Source organism: Sinohyriopsis cumingii, chromosome 4, assembly GCF_028554795.1.
Source record: "Sinohyriopsis cumingii isolate HCF-2022 chromosome 4, ASM2855479v2, whole genome shotgun sequence".
Classification (NCBI taxonomy): Eukaryota; Metazoa; Mollusca; class Bivalvia; order Unionida; family Unionidae; genus Sinohyriopsis; species Sinohyriopsis cumingii.
This window is the reverse complement of record NC_142964.1, coordinates 54709031-54722492: the sequence shown is the minus strand read 5'-3', so window position 1 is coordinate 54722492 and position 13462 is coordinate 54709031. Positions and strand designations below refer to the sequence as shown.

Below are 13462 nucleotides of genomic sequence, written 5' to 3'. Positions count from 1 at the left end.
TAAACCGATTCTTGATTAGACTTTGCAACACACTTTTTCTGTATTGCACTTTTTTCCTCGGTTGCGCTATTTTTCTTGCAGCGGCGGCAGAGAATGAAGAAGTTAAAGAAGGATGAAGATTAGCTTAGGAAGCAGATGTCCATCTGGTATGGACATCTTCAATACAATAGTAGTCACTTTTCTTCAATGATTCTTCAATGACGTCATCAACAACGGAGAAGAGACTGCTGATACCGTTGTGATTGAAGGTCTAGGTTTCCGTGAGTAAGCAATGCCTCTCTCTCTCCCTCTCCCCCTCTCTCTCTGATTACAGTCATGCTCTGTCACTTCCATGACTTCTTTTTTCTTGTTTTCTGTGCATTCTAGAATTTTGCTTCCTTGTCTTCTTCTTAGCCTTTTTTCATGACTGCTGTATTGGGATCCAATCGTCGGAGCGAACGAATAATCATGTAGTCTGCTTCCAAGAAATCCACTTTCGCAAGCCACCACACCAACATGATTTGTTTATTGGTCGTGCATATCAGTCCTTGGATCTTCAAGTTATGTCAGTGCCACCTTAAACGTTTTCTCAAACAGAAAAAATATATATCGTTTGATGAGGAGTTGATTAGTCCATGTACTAATTAATATGCCGTCAAGGTAAACCATCGCAACACTTCTCTGAGATTTGCTTCCAACAAATATAAACGCACTTCTACATCTTTTTCGCGCTTGATGTCATACTGTTCAAATCGGTCTAGCTGGATGATAAGAGGTCATGTTGAAAAATGTCTTGAAAAGAGTGAGTGAATGTGGTTTTGTTTCCATTTTTTAAACAGACGAATGAGAAGAGGACTATGTATAAACCACTGGACCACCCTCTTGACCCCGGTCAAGAAAAGTCAGTACGAAATCTTAAATAATCTGGTGTATCCTGTTTAACACTGATAAGTACATGCGCTTGTAACAGTCGACTTCTCTCTGAATTGTCGGCTACGTCTGGTTTCCAAGCCTCAAATCCAAAACATCTCCAGTCTCGTAAATGAAAGACAGTCCGCATATAAACGGAATCCAAGACATACAATCACTTGCACACCAAAAAAACACACACAGAGTTTCCTTCCCCCATATACACCGATCCAGCTTTAAAAAAGATTCTGGGGCTATGACTGGCTTATTCCACTACTGCTGGCGTTCATTACTTATTTGAGAATACGTACAGCTGGGAACAAGCATATTCGGTTGCATTGATGAGTGACACTGGATGGTACCATTCCGTAGGAGGAAGAACTTTGCGTTTGATTAGATCTTCGCATTGTCGACTGTGTTCCAAGTCAATATGTTCAGGGTGTCCCGTATTCGTGCTCCAACAATTTCTATAAACAACAAATACAGATGAAATGACCCCTCCCTTCTTGTATGTGTAATGTTGTATTGGATAGTACGTCTAAATCTTAGAGTTAAACCCTTTCATTCCTTTGGTATATGTTATTTTATACTGGATATTAGTATAAGTATACGAGTGTCCCTTGCTCATGTGTATGTGGTATGTTGTATTGGAGAGTAAGTATATATGCTACCCCGTGTTCAATTCCCATATGGCCCATAGTGACTTCATAATGTGGCATTCCGATAAACCCAAATTCCGTTTCAATGTTTTGCCGTAATTTTAAATTCTACAGACTGCATATCGTCCCAATTTTAGTCGTAATGTTACATTCTCACAGACTCCAGACTGTGTCTCCTACAATGTCAAATGTCCATAGATCCCCTACCATCCCATAGTTTGCTGAAATGCAACGTGTACAACTACCATTAATTTCGTTTGCTGCGTTTCAAATTCTTTGTAGTGTTATGTATATTTAATTTGTATTTCTTAGTTTTTTTCCCCGTGATTATAAGTTATATTTTTATTATGTAATTAACCTTGTCTAAAATCAAGTTACTAGAGACACTGATGATGCTTTTTTGGTAAGCAAATGATATATAGCTAATATTTTATAAGATTGTGGGTTAAATATTAATATCATTATCTTAGTCTGAAACATGGACATTGTGTTTACCATGTTTTTATTATAATTTTATTAATGGACCTTGTCTAATTTTAACTTTGATTGTTCTAGAAAAGAAATTTTGTCCTACATCCTGGCCTTCTTTTGTCTTAGTTATTTTATATAGTCTTGTTTACTCGAAAAGGTATTCATTCCTGCAATAATATCTGAAGCAGAAATCGGTCTTATAGTTGTGTTTAGTATTTCATTTGGGCGGAATTATTTATTCACTGGAAATACAAAGTGCCCTTAAATAATATTATTGGATAGAAATTTGGAATTATAGTGAAGTCAGACAAGGGTATCTTGGATTATAAGTGTATGATTAATTGGAAGACTGTTATCACATCATCACACTTCATGGCACTGGTACATTAATACATACCACAGGCATATCAACGCCTTCAACGCTATATCTTAATTCGAACACAACTGGAATTTATTAGAGCTTAATTCATTAGGATTGGTGATAGAACATATTGAACTATTTGGGATTTAATTCGCAATACAGACAGTTTTTTTAAATTTTCACTTTGTATTCTATTTTTTTAATTCGCTATTTCTAATTACTTTGTTTAAGAACATTGATTCGTAAGAGTAGATCGGATTCCATTATTCTATATACTAATGGTACTTTTTATTAGATGCAAGATTATTATTTTAACTGGCTACATAAATTAATCAGACTGCAAGAAAAGTAGTTCCTTTGAATTTGAAAAATTTCAAAAACTTCATAACGCGTATATTCCAGAGGTATAACTGTTATGTACATTTAATTTAATTGTTTATTAGTTATTGTTTTCTTTAATTTTTTTTCATTTCATTACAGGCTGTTGTAATGTAACATTGTATGTTGGACTTGGCCTTGTCCAAAATTGAGTTCATTTCTGCTTGACCCAAATTGACTTTTTTATTTTATTCATTGTAAACAACTAATACATAGCTAAATTATTCTCTGTATATGGGTTTAAAATCAGTATTATTATTAATAAAAGAAGTAAATATGTTTATTTGGGTCAAAGTTTTGGAATTTCTTAAGTGAATTATACATAATCCAGGTTATTGTTTTGTAAACATCAAGATCATTCTAGAACGTTTTTTCCTTTAGGTAATGGGTAGAACTTCATAAAATAGCGACAAGTATCCGAAGAAAGTCCACAAATGAATACAATGTACATGAACGGGAGCATACATTTGACAGAGTTATACATATTTCTAGCCACCCACTTAGCTACGATGTCGTAGCCTCAACTTGATTTGCTGTGGCTGAGGCTACGAACTGATCCCATACCATGTAATGGAGCAAAAAAATCAACACTAAAGTCAGAAAAACAAACAGTGTAGAAATCAACTACATAGGTACAGTGGAACCCCGCTATAACGCGCCCCGCCATAACGCGAATTCGGATATAACGCGGTCGTAGCATGGCTCCCGAAATTTCGTATATTCATTCACACATGGAGAAAAAAAATTTGGAGAAAAGTAAAAAAAACGAAACAAGAAATTAACTTCATTTTGGGCATGAGATTAGTTGTGACTTTTAAAATAATATGATCGTGGCATGGTTCCTGAAATTTGAAATTCATTTACGTGTATTTTTATCGGACCGTGAAAATATTTGTTTAACGTACGAGAAATAGTGTGTAAAACGTTTATTATAATTTGGTGGAAGAATTCGCGTATGACTTTTAATAATAAACGATCGGAACTTAACAATTTATCCAGGTTCTTTAAGTGATTTTGGAGAAGTGATCGTGTATGAATTCTAAAATAATACGATATATATAACGTACGAGAAATAGTGTGTACAACGCTTGGCTTCTGAAATTTATCAATTTGAACAGGTTGTGGTGAAGCTCCGCATTCTACTCTAGAAGAGAAAACTGGTTTCATTAGATTTTTGAATTGTTAAGCCGAAGTAAACATTATCGGAAGTGTTACTTATTACGGATCCATGAGTAAAGCCAGTAAATCGTCTTTGTGATTGTCTTCCATGAATTCTGTATACAGTCGTTGCTCAAACAATAGCCGACATGGGCTTCTTATTTAACTGCAATCACAGCCAAGCAGCAGACAAAGCTGTGGTTGATACAAGAGTCGCACAATTTAATAAACATCAAAGGACGAAAGCCGCCAACATGTATGCTGTGCTTGGCGGTGTGATCAAACAACAAACAGTTGAAAGTAAATAATATCCAATACAGACACCGTATGTAGACCCGGGAATAGCTGCATGCAATGACCGTACGAGATCAGACGGCAAGTAAATGGTTTCCATATTTTGTTCATCCTATATTTTACACGACGAATTCAGACTATTACAAAATTATTGAATATTTTAAATCTGTACGATTTTCAATGAACTTACATCCATTATGGATGAACTGCATGCCACGACGGCACGGTAGCATACGGTGTTGATACACTTTTCATGATATAGCGATAGTCTGGTATTATCGGTCAATCTGTATTATCGTTCAAACAAATAAAAATTAGTAAATGTTTTTAATGCACAGTAATAACCTATAAATATATTAGCCATCGACTATTTTGAATATATCTTAATTAATGCATTCCAGTTAATATTCATCTGATGATAAGCCGACTTTTGATCATTGTACATGTATACACGTATATGTTCTCGGAAAAAAAGTTAAATATTGTAAAACCCCGCATTAACGCGACCCCGCTTTTAGCGCGATCCGATTTTATGGACCCCGATCATCGCGTTATAGCGGGGTTCCACTGTATAATCATGTTGTGAAAGAAGTTTGGCTTATTTTGAATTTATTAAGCCCTTACATGATAAAATAAATTGGCATGGTTACTCTAACCTTATCCTGTCCGCCATGCCAGATAACGCGAGACTCTCGCCGTGACCCCTTTTCTACGCAAGGCTTGCCAGACCCTATTTTGGATATTCTACGCTATATTATTGTAAATCAAGTGCGAATAATCGCTTCTTGGTGGAATTTCAAAGTTGCCGATAAACCGTATTTACTTTTAATGCGCAGAATTTCTGACCCAAACGGCGCCAAATTTTTACTACGATTTGCTTACATTTCCAAATATGGTGTCAATGTCCATATATGGCACACAAACAAACGAGGCTGAGAACGGAAGTAATCATTATTTGAAATAATATGGCAGACGATCTAAACGAAAATATCGGCTAAAAAAGGTAAACGAGATTTTACAACTATTTCTACAATGATTTTCGATACTTCCGGTATTAAATAAGAGGACTACTCAATTTATGGGATTACATGCAAGGAATATGATTAAAGTGTTATTATTAGGCTAAAAGAGCGCCGGGTGTGAATCACACCCGGCTTGCTCCATTAACAAGTATATGCTCATGTTAGTACCCTGTCCACGAGGTACGAGTAAGGGTACTAATATTAGTACTAGCCACCCACTCTACCCACCCAGATACAATTATTTTTTAAAAAAAATAGAAATAATAATCAGAATTTTTATTAATTGCCACACAATTTAGCAAAATGTTCCTGAAGGTGTACAGAAATGTTAGACAATTACCAGAAAGCGACAATGAGACCAACAATACTCTATAACAATGCCAGTAAAGTATCTGACAGTTCATGAAAGAAATAATAATTCGGATTAGGGAGACCAAATCAGCATGTTATATCCCTTTCCAGTATACTAGCAGCCTTTGTTGAAAGTCATAGCTGACATTGTATCGATTCAAGTTTAAATTGCATACACGATTTTCCATCACGCCATGCGACGCTCGATTGTACGTGCCAACAGAATATTTACAGCCATAGCAGCAAGCATTTTACGACTTTGAGATATAATGAAAACTGTATTACCTCTCAGGCAAGGTAATTATTTGACGAAGCTATTTGATTCTTCCACGCTGGCTTCTTTGCGAAGTTATGTCCCTTTTCCTAGGTTCACAATAATGTGAAAACTGCGGTGTGTTGCATAATACAATCGGACTTGCTTTTGTAGTCTGATAGAGTAAGTGATTTATAAAATCTCAGAAATGTTATTTATTGCAACAGATTAGTTCATCCAAAATCAACTGTTCTCTCAACTCGCTGATATCTTTACTGTCAACCAATAAATGCGATTGTAACTGAGATGAATATATGAAAACGGGGTCAAGTTGTGAGTGAAAGAATGAGTTAAGTCTTCGAAACTGCGATTCACAAGCAAGTTTTGTAATATAACAAAAACAATGTTTTCTTTTCAAACATTAATAACGGATATATTTTATCTTGTGGTACAAAAATCGACATATTGTAACCCGTGATTTCACCAGGGCGTTAAAATAAACAATATACCTGGTATTAACATAGGAAAAGAAAATATCCTCTATTTTTATGGAACAATTAACAAGAACAAGCACAAGAACATCAGCAACAATAAATCAACTATATTTTACTTTCATAAAAAATATTATAAAATCGGACTGGCTGAACATTCAGCAAAATATAACGTAGTGGTTTCCTCGCCACGATTTCAGCTACGCAAAACAACGCATTGTGCTCGTTTGGCGAGGTTTTAGGTTACAGTATGAACATGATAAATTAATTACAGGCCTTTGTTTCGCATAATACACTGTTCCGTTTACCAGTCTACTGTAGGTATTTGCTTCAGCTTCCTGTCAGTCTGTCCCATTTTCATTTTCAAAATTCATTAAAACTATGCATTGAACTCGGCAAAATCCAATAACTGTACATTAAAGTTAATCGAAAGTTGAAAAAAGTACGAATTACTCATCTTGAGCAGAAAATAATTATCCTGTAATTGTTTACATTATTTTGACGTCTTAATGTATCTATAAATAGAAGAAAGCCATCAATCATTAAAGTCCTATCTTTATTTAGACATGCAACATTCCATTATTCTCTAAAAATAGCACAAACCCTGAAAATCCCCGATATTAATATTTAGAACATAAGAGTTATCTAATTATCAGGCAGAACAAATGTCATTGGTATAGTTCAAACATATCTTCTTTCTATATTAATTGGGGTTGGACAATCACCAACTTTGGAACAGTCCTCTCGCTACATAAAATAATCACTTTAACATATTACGTGAGTCAGAGAAGGGGGAGGGGAGCGACGATCAGTCTCGATATGAATATGTGTGTTACAAATAAACATAATTTTCGAAATAATCGTGAAAATCGCCTGCTTTATTTCAAAAGAACATAAGTCTCTTTAATAACTACAATATAGATCGTAAGATAGCTGAGATGAACCTTGAAGTACCAGGTGAAAATCAGAGACAAGATAAGGTGATTAACATTTAGCAAAAAACTCCAGCGTTAAGTCACGTAAAGGTTTCACGATTAAAATAAATTTAAATAATCTCAGACTCTAAACTCTTAATCTCGATCAATCAGAGCAGCTTTAAATACGTTAACATGTATATGTTACCTGTGTATGATAATGCACATTGTTTGAAGAAGATATCAAATGTAGAATATACGCTGACATAAATACACCATCTTTTGTCTTCATTCGCGATGTAACTGAAAACCGCATCGGTAAGACAAACATTCATAATAACACACACACACACACACACACACACACACACACACGTAAATGGTTTCCATTGGCTTAAGAGATTTTCTTGTCATTCAATGATGGTTAAGACTGACTGACCGTAAGACTCATTAACAAACTCACCTTTGCAACTACAATTACAATCAACAAGAACAATAGCAAAAACAACCGCAAATTAACTAAATTACCACTCATCCAGAGTTATATAAATAAAATGTACCAACCCTGTTCAGAAAATAGTTTTCCCGGGATTCGAATTTTATTTATGTCTATCTTTCTCGATATTTCGAAAAAATGTATGGGAATTTTGTTAAATCGTCGTTTTATTTAGAATATGCAAAATTCCCTTATTTTCTAAATATGGATGATACCGTGGAAAAACCAATATTATTTCTGCACACATCTGAGTTCTATTATTAACACTACACAAATGTTTTTGTTATTCTTTAAACATATTTTTATTCCCATATGTTAATAAAGTAAATGACGTAGGGCAACAACTTCTCCATCTCAGGAGCAACCTCTAGCAACACATGAAACAGTTAACGTAATATGAGAGAGAGAGAGAGAGAGAGAGAGAGAGAGAGAATGAATACTATGAGTGAAATATACAAATACGCTCGTGACAAATAATTATATTGACATATTGTTACGTGTTTAGGCTCGAAGAAACAATAACACAAGAAAGAGTGAAAACAACAAGCTCTGAAATATTTAACAAGATATATATTTCCCTGGAAAATACTGTAAAAATGAAAAAATAAGAACTTAAGATTATAAGAATCAAATCCAAAAATAATTAAAGAATAACCCACGAATAAAATTTTTGAAGTCCTAATAATAAAATGTTCTAATGATTTCAAGTTCGAGTCCCGACGAAGAATCCAAGATGGAAGGCGATGACGTATACTGTATCCTGTACTGTGTTGAAGTCTACAGTTCCTTGTAGAAACACAAGACACAATCCGGTGTTTGAATTAATGAAATGTTTATGTTCAAGAATTCTACATGAGCACTTAAAATATTTCCAGAGAAACGAATTAATCTTTTAGAATCCAAATAATTCGAAGAAACTTTAAAATGTAATTCCCAAAATGACACAACAAAAGAAACACCTTTACGTCCCAGTGTTTAAAAGCCCGACTGAGAGATATATCTCTCTCTAAGCATCGCTATTAAAACTAAGTAACGCGGAATTTCGGAAATGCTTAATTGCGAAATAGAGGATCACGTGATCATGTTTACATATTTAAAAAAAACACGAAGCCCCAGTATGACCTTGATAAAAACCAATCATTTTACTCGGAGAAAAAGTTGTTTACTGCACTAAAAACTATTTACAAGTCGAGGGTCATGTAACTAACACAGCCTAGATCTCAGCCTTATTATTCCCACAATAAAAATAAATGTAAAAGAAAAAACTTGTTCACGTGACTGTTACTAATTTTGAATTAAGGTCGGGAACCAGATCAGCCTTATGTGTTTACAAAAATGAACAGTCAAGGTCAAACTATTTTCTGGAAAAATATAGAGTTCCTAGTAAACAGAACTACATTATTTTGACATATAACAAAATTAAAAAAATTAAAAGATTTTAAAACTTACAAACAATTAAGTCAGATATAAATTAAATCAAATATACACAACAATATGTATAATTGGAAATCGATTACATAATTTTCAGGATCATCAAGAATCAATCATGGTTTCTTTACTACAATCATAAATATCTTCAAGCACTCCAATTTAGAATACGAAGTTGAAATGAATTTGAAGTTCTTGGTCAATTGCAAAGTATGTAATTAGAATTAAAAAATAAATTTCTCGGTTGATCCACGTAAAGGTTACATTCTAATAATCCTAAATCTGAACGTCAGTCAATCTGTGCTTATTTATTTACCTTATTCTGTATTAGTCATTTTGTGTATGATCATACATGGATTAAGGATAATACCAAATGTACTAAACGACACAGGGTACTTTATAGCTATCTCTGAATTAAGGGATTTTCTTACCATCAAAAAATACAACAGAATATGAAATAACTGCAGGTACGTTAAATTTAGTGGTGAATAAAGTTGAGAAACATTTGGATAACAATTTCCATTAGCACAAGTATGGGGATTAGTGTGATGCTACTCGAGTACCTTCAACAAATATCTTTCTTTGCCACTCACAACGGATCTTCATTGATGTGGTATTATGTGTACGGTAAACGGTTATAAGGTAGGACAGAGAGAAGGAAAGAAAGCGTAAGTGCAGATGACCTCTATAGTATATTACATATGATGAGATGATAAAAGCATGCTCTTTATGAGCTCTATAGCTTTGATTTGGTTGTTGTGGGGTTTAACGCCATTTTTCAGCACACGATAGGCCATATATGGCGGCCAGTATTAATGGTGGAGGAAGAACCCGGGAAAAGCCCCGGAAAGAACCACCGACCCACGAGAAGCTACTGGCATGCTTTCTCACATATCTACATTGGCTGAATCTGAGTCTCGAACCGGCGCAGACAGAGGTGAGATGGCAGTGATCCGTAACGGCGAACGCTTTAGACCACTCGGCCACTCGGGGCCCCTATAGCTTTGAAAGAAGGAGATAATGTGCAGAGTTTTAACACACTAGATCAATCAAACTATAATAATAAAGTCAGAATTATGCACTTACATAAATACAAGGGAATTATCTTTGATGCCGCCACTTTCTTGACTTTGTATTTAACGTGAATAATATTTAAAACCGAAAATTTACTATACATTTACAGAGTTTAGCTATTTCAACCAAGTCTACATAGTAAACGTGCTAAAATTTGAACATCGAAACCAACAGCATTATAAAGCAATTTTGCGACTGCCTTAAACAGAAATACGAAAAGCAGATGTTCGTCGTATTTCTGGCACCCCGCTCCCGAATTCCGAATCACCCCCTCCCCCACCCACCTACAAAGGAAAAAAATTGAAAAAAATTTGGGGCAGTTTGACCAAATGGTCTGCATCAAACAAAATTCTGCCAGTATGTAACAATGACTAAGAAATCATAATTACAAAACAAAGAGAGCAAGGGACAGATTGTATTCAAGTTCTAAATTATCGCACTTTAGACGTCCATGATAAAATCCATAAAAAAAGATTATTAGTTGAACTGCAATTTATACCCCTACTATTAATTCTGTTTGTTGTTTTTCATTTCTATTCTACAGCTGGATTCATTATACTGCGTACAAAATATATAAGTGTATTAGATGCAAGACTATTACTTCAAGTGACCACATAAACGTACAGTACGAAAACAATCTTCTTTTAATCAGAAAATTGCGAACATTTGCTCAGAATACTTTTTTAAAAATGTTCTTAAAACGATTCATAGGTTTCCGACTGAGAGTAGAAGCTGGCCAGAATTTGTATATATCGTAATCACAATGTCAGGAAATATTTTAATTTTCATTCTCAACATTTTGCTTAAACAAAAACACAATGTATAACTTAGAGCTATCTCAAAACTGTTAGTACATACGAAAATTAGAGAATTGTTCAAAAACACAAATGTTAACATATTATTCAGTGAAGCAAATTCGTGGAATACAATATTAAATAGCATATACCTGTCCAAAATCAAAATAGTTATGGCTATTATAATTTTGTCTTCAAGTTTTTTTATGTACGTATATCCAAAATAATGATCAGAATATAACTCATTCTACCGTTCTGGGTTTTTTTATACCTTTTCTTATCCATCCACAAGTTATAAATAAATACAGGACGTCGTTTTCTTTTAACCAACGAGAGCACAGTATTCTATTCAGGGCTTTGTTCTTGCATATTAAGCGGCGTGATCTGGGCCATGTCGAGCGGTACCATGGGAAAATGATTTGGCATGATATTAAGTCAAACTTTTGATAGGGCTACACAGTCGAATGCCTGAGCAAAATATCGGTACCAAATTTATTAAGCTACGCAAAGCGTAGCTTGAAATATCAGCGTTTATTCTTAAATAGGTCGCGCGAGCAAGGAGACAAGTGTCATTCCTTGTAGTTATTATATAGTAAATGTATGACAGGTCAATTGTAAACAACGATACGAGCCCCTGTGCGCAAGATAGGCTGCTATACATAACGGCCGTGTAACGCGTGGAGGTAGAAACCTGTATTTAAAAAAAACCGGTAACAACTACCGACTCACGGGAAGCTACTGACAAACTTTCTCACATACAGACATATTTTGTTGTTTTGGGTTAAACATCAATTCTCAGCGCAAGATAGGCTATACATGGCGGCCAGTATAACTTGTGTGGGAAGAACAAGGGAAACCCCAGGTTAGAACCTCTGACCCACGGGAAGTTAATGCAAGCTTTCTCACATACCCACACTGGCCGAGCCCGAGTTTCGAACCCACGCGGACAGATGTGAGATGGCAGTGTAAAGGCGAGCGCTTTAGACCACTCTTGCCACCCATGGCCCCTCCTCAAGTTTTGTCTGTGCAGGTTATTGATGAATCCTTGAAATGATAATCTATTGCGTGAGATGACTATTGAGATAATCGTTGATTTTGAAATAATTCATGACAAATCTTTATAGAACCACAACACGTGATTGGCAAATCATCTAGTATTTAACAATAGAATAAGAGATCAAATATACATCTTGGACAAAGTATAATAATGTCAAGTATGTCCTCCACTTAAGGTAATTTTTAAATAAAAGTTTTAGAAGGAAAGAATAACTAACAGGAGCAAATAAGAGACATTAAAAGTCGTCGAGGGTTGAATTAACTTAAATAATTGCAAAGTACTTACCCTGCACTGGATCGACGTATCCTGGTTTCCTCTTGATTAATTTTACGTGTATGTTTTTTCTTGATATTTAGAAGCAAAACTGTGATTCCTAGAGTTATTTATTCGTTTTTTTAAAATAGTCTACGCCATGGAAAGTCCTGGTTTCAGTTTTTGGAAGAAGGGAGTTCTATAAATAACATGTAAAAGAAATTGTCATTATTCTATTTAAAGATAATTGACTCCAATCATACATTTGCAAGCAGAGCTGGACGAGCGGTTATCCAACTTATATACTGACATTCAATACATAAAACACAATGTAATGCGCGAGGCCGAGCGAGAGAAAAGGTGGTTAATGAGGAGGAATATGTGGGTGAAATAAATGATTATGCATGATACAAATAATAATATGTACGTGCATATAACGGATATCGTTGACATAAAAATCAAGACAATTATCGGTAAATTTTCTCTAATAAAATTTTTAAAAGCTTTAAACTCTTTACCATTTAGAGTATAAGGAACCTAGCATAGATGAACTTGGGAGCAGCAAATATTTCGGTGCAGGCCAAACTGAGGGATTACAGTTTAGAAATAAACCCATGCGTTGATCCACATAACTGTTTCCAAATAACAAAATATCTCTGTACAGTTTTAGGTGCGTCTACATAATTACACTGCGACGATTAAATTACATCATTAACAAATAAACCATTATTTTATACCATTGCCATTATATCTAAATATTGCATGGAGGATACGGTATTTGTTACTGGTCACTTAACATGGAACATAACATTTATTTCCCCTCTATAATTATTCACACCTATAATAACTGAACACATGAGAATGAAAATCTATATTCGTTGAGGATTAACGCCAAGTAGATGTAAAGTTATTCATATGTAAATATAAACAGTTACACACAACGGATTAGAATTTTAAAGTCTATCCATGGAAATTGTTATCAGAGAAGCTAATCAGAAACATCGCTCGATTAATGATGTGTGTTTGTGTCGTTATCTTGTATCGGGCATTATTCTGTGATCATGCGGCTCATGCAGTGATTGAGGAAAATATAAGAAATGTAAAAAAAATATACATCACAT

The 13462-nt window shown here is 34.6% G+C and overlaps 1 protein-coding gene across 3 annotated transcripts in view; it reads right to left on the bottom strand.

Annotated features, from left to right (window-relative positions):
* Positions 1-12492, bottom strand: part of LOC149801193 (putative inhibitor of apoptosis) — a 39068-nt gene extending 26576 nt beyond the window's left edge. For 2 of the 3 annotated variants that reach the window (XM_089955230.1, XM_089955232.1), the window contains exon 1: positions 12375-12492. The gene's annotated coding sequence lies outside the window, so the exon portion shown is untranslated. Of the gene's footprint in view, positions 1-7448; positions 7601-12374 lie in introns of those variants that run through there. The other variant, XM_089955231.1, reaches the window with a different exon arrangement.
* Between the last annotated feature and the right edge of the window lie 970 nt (positions 12493-13462).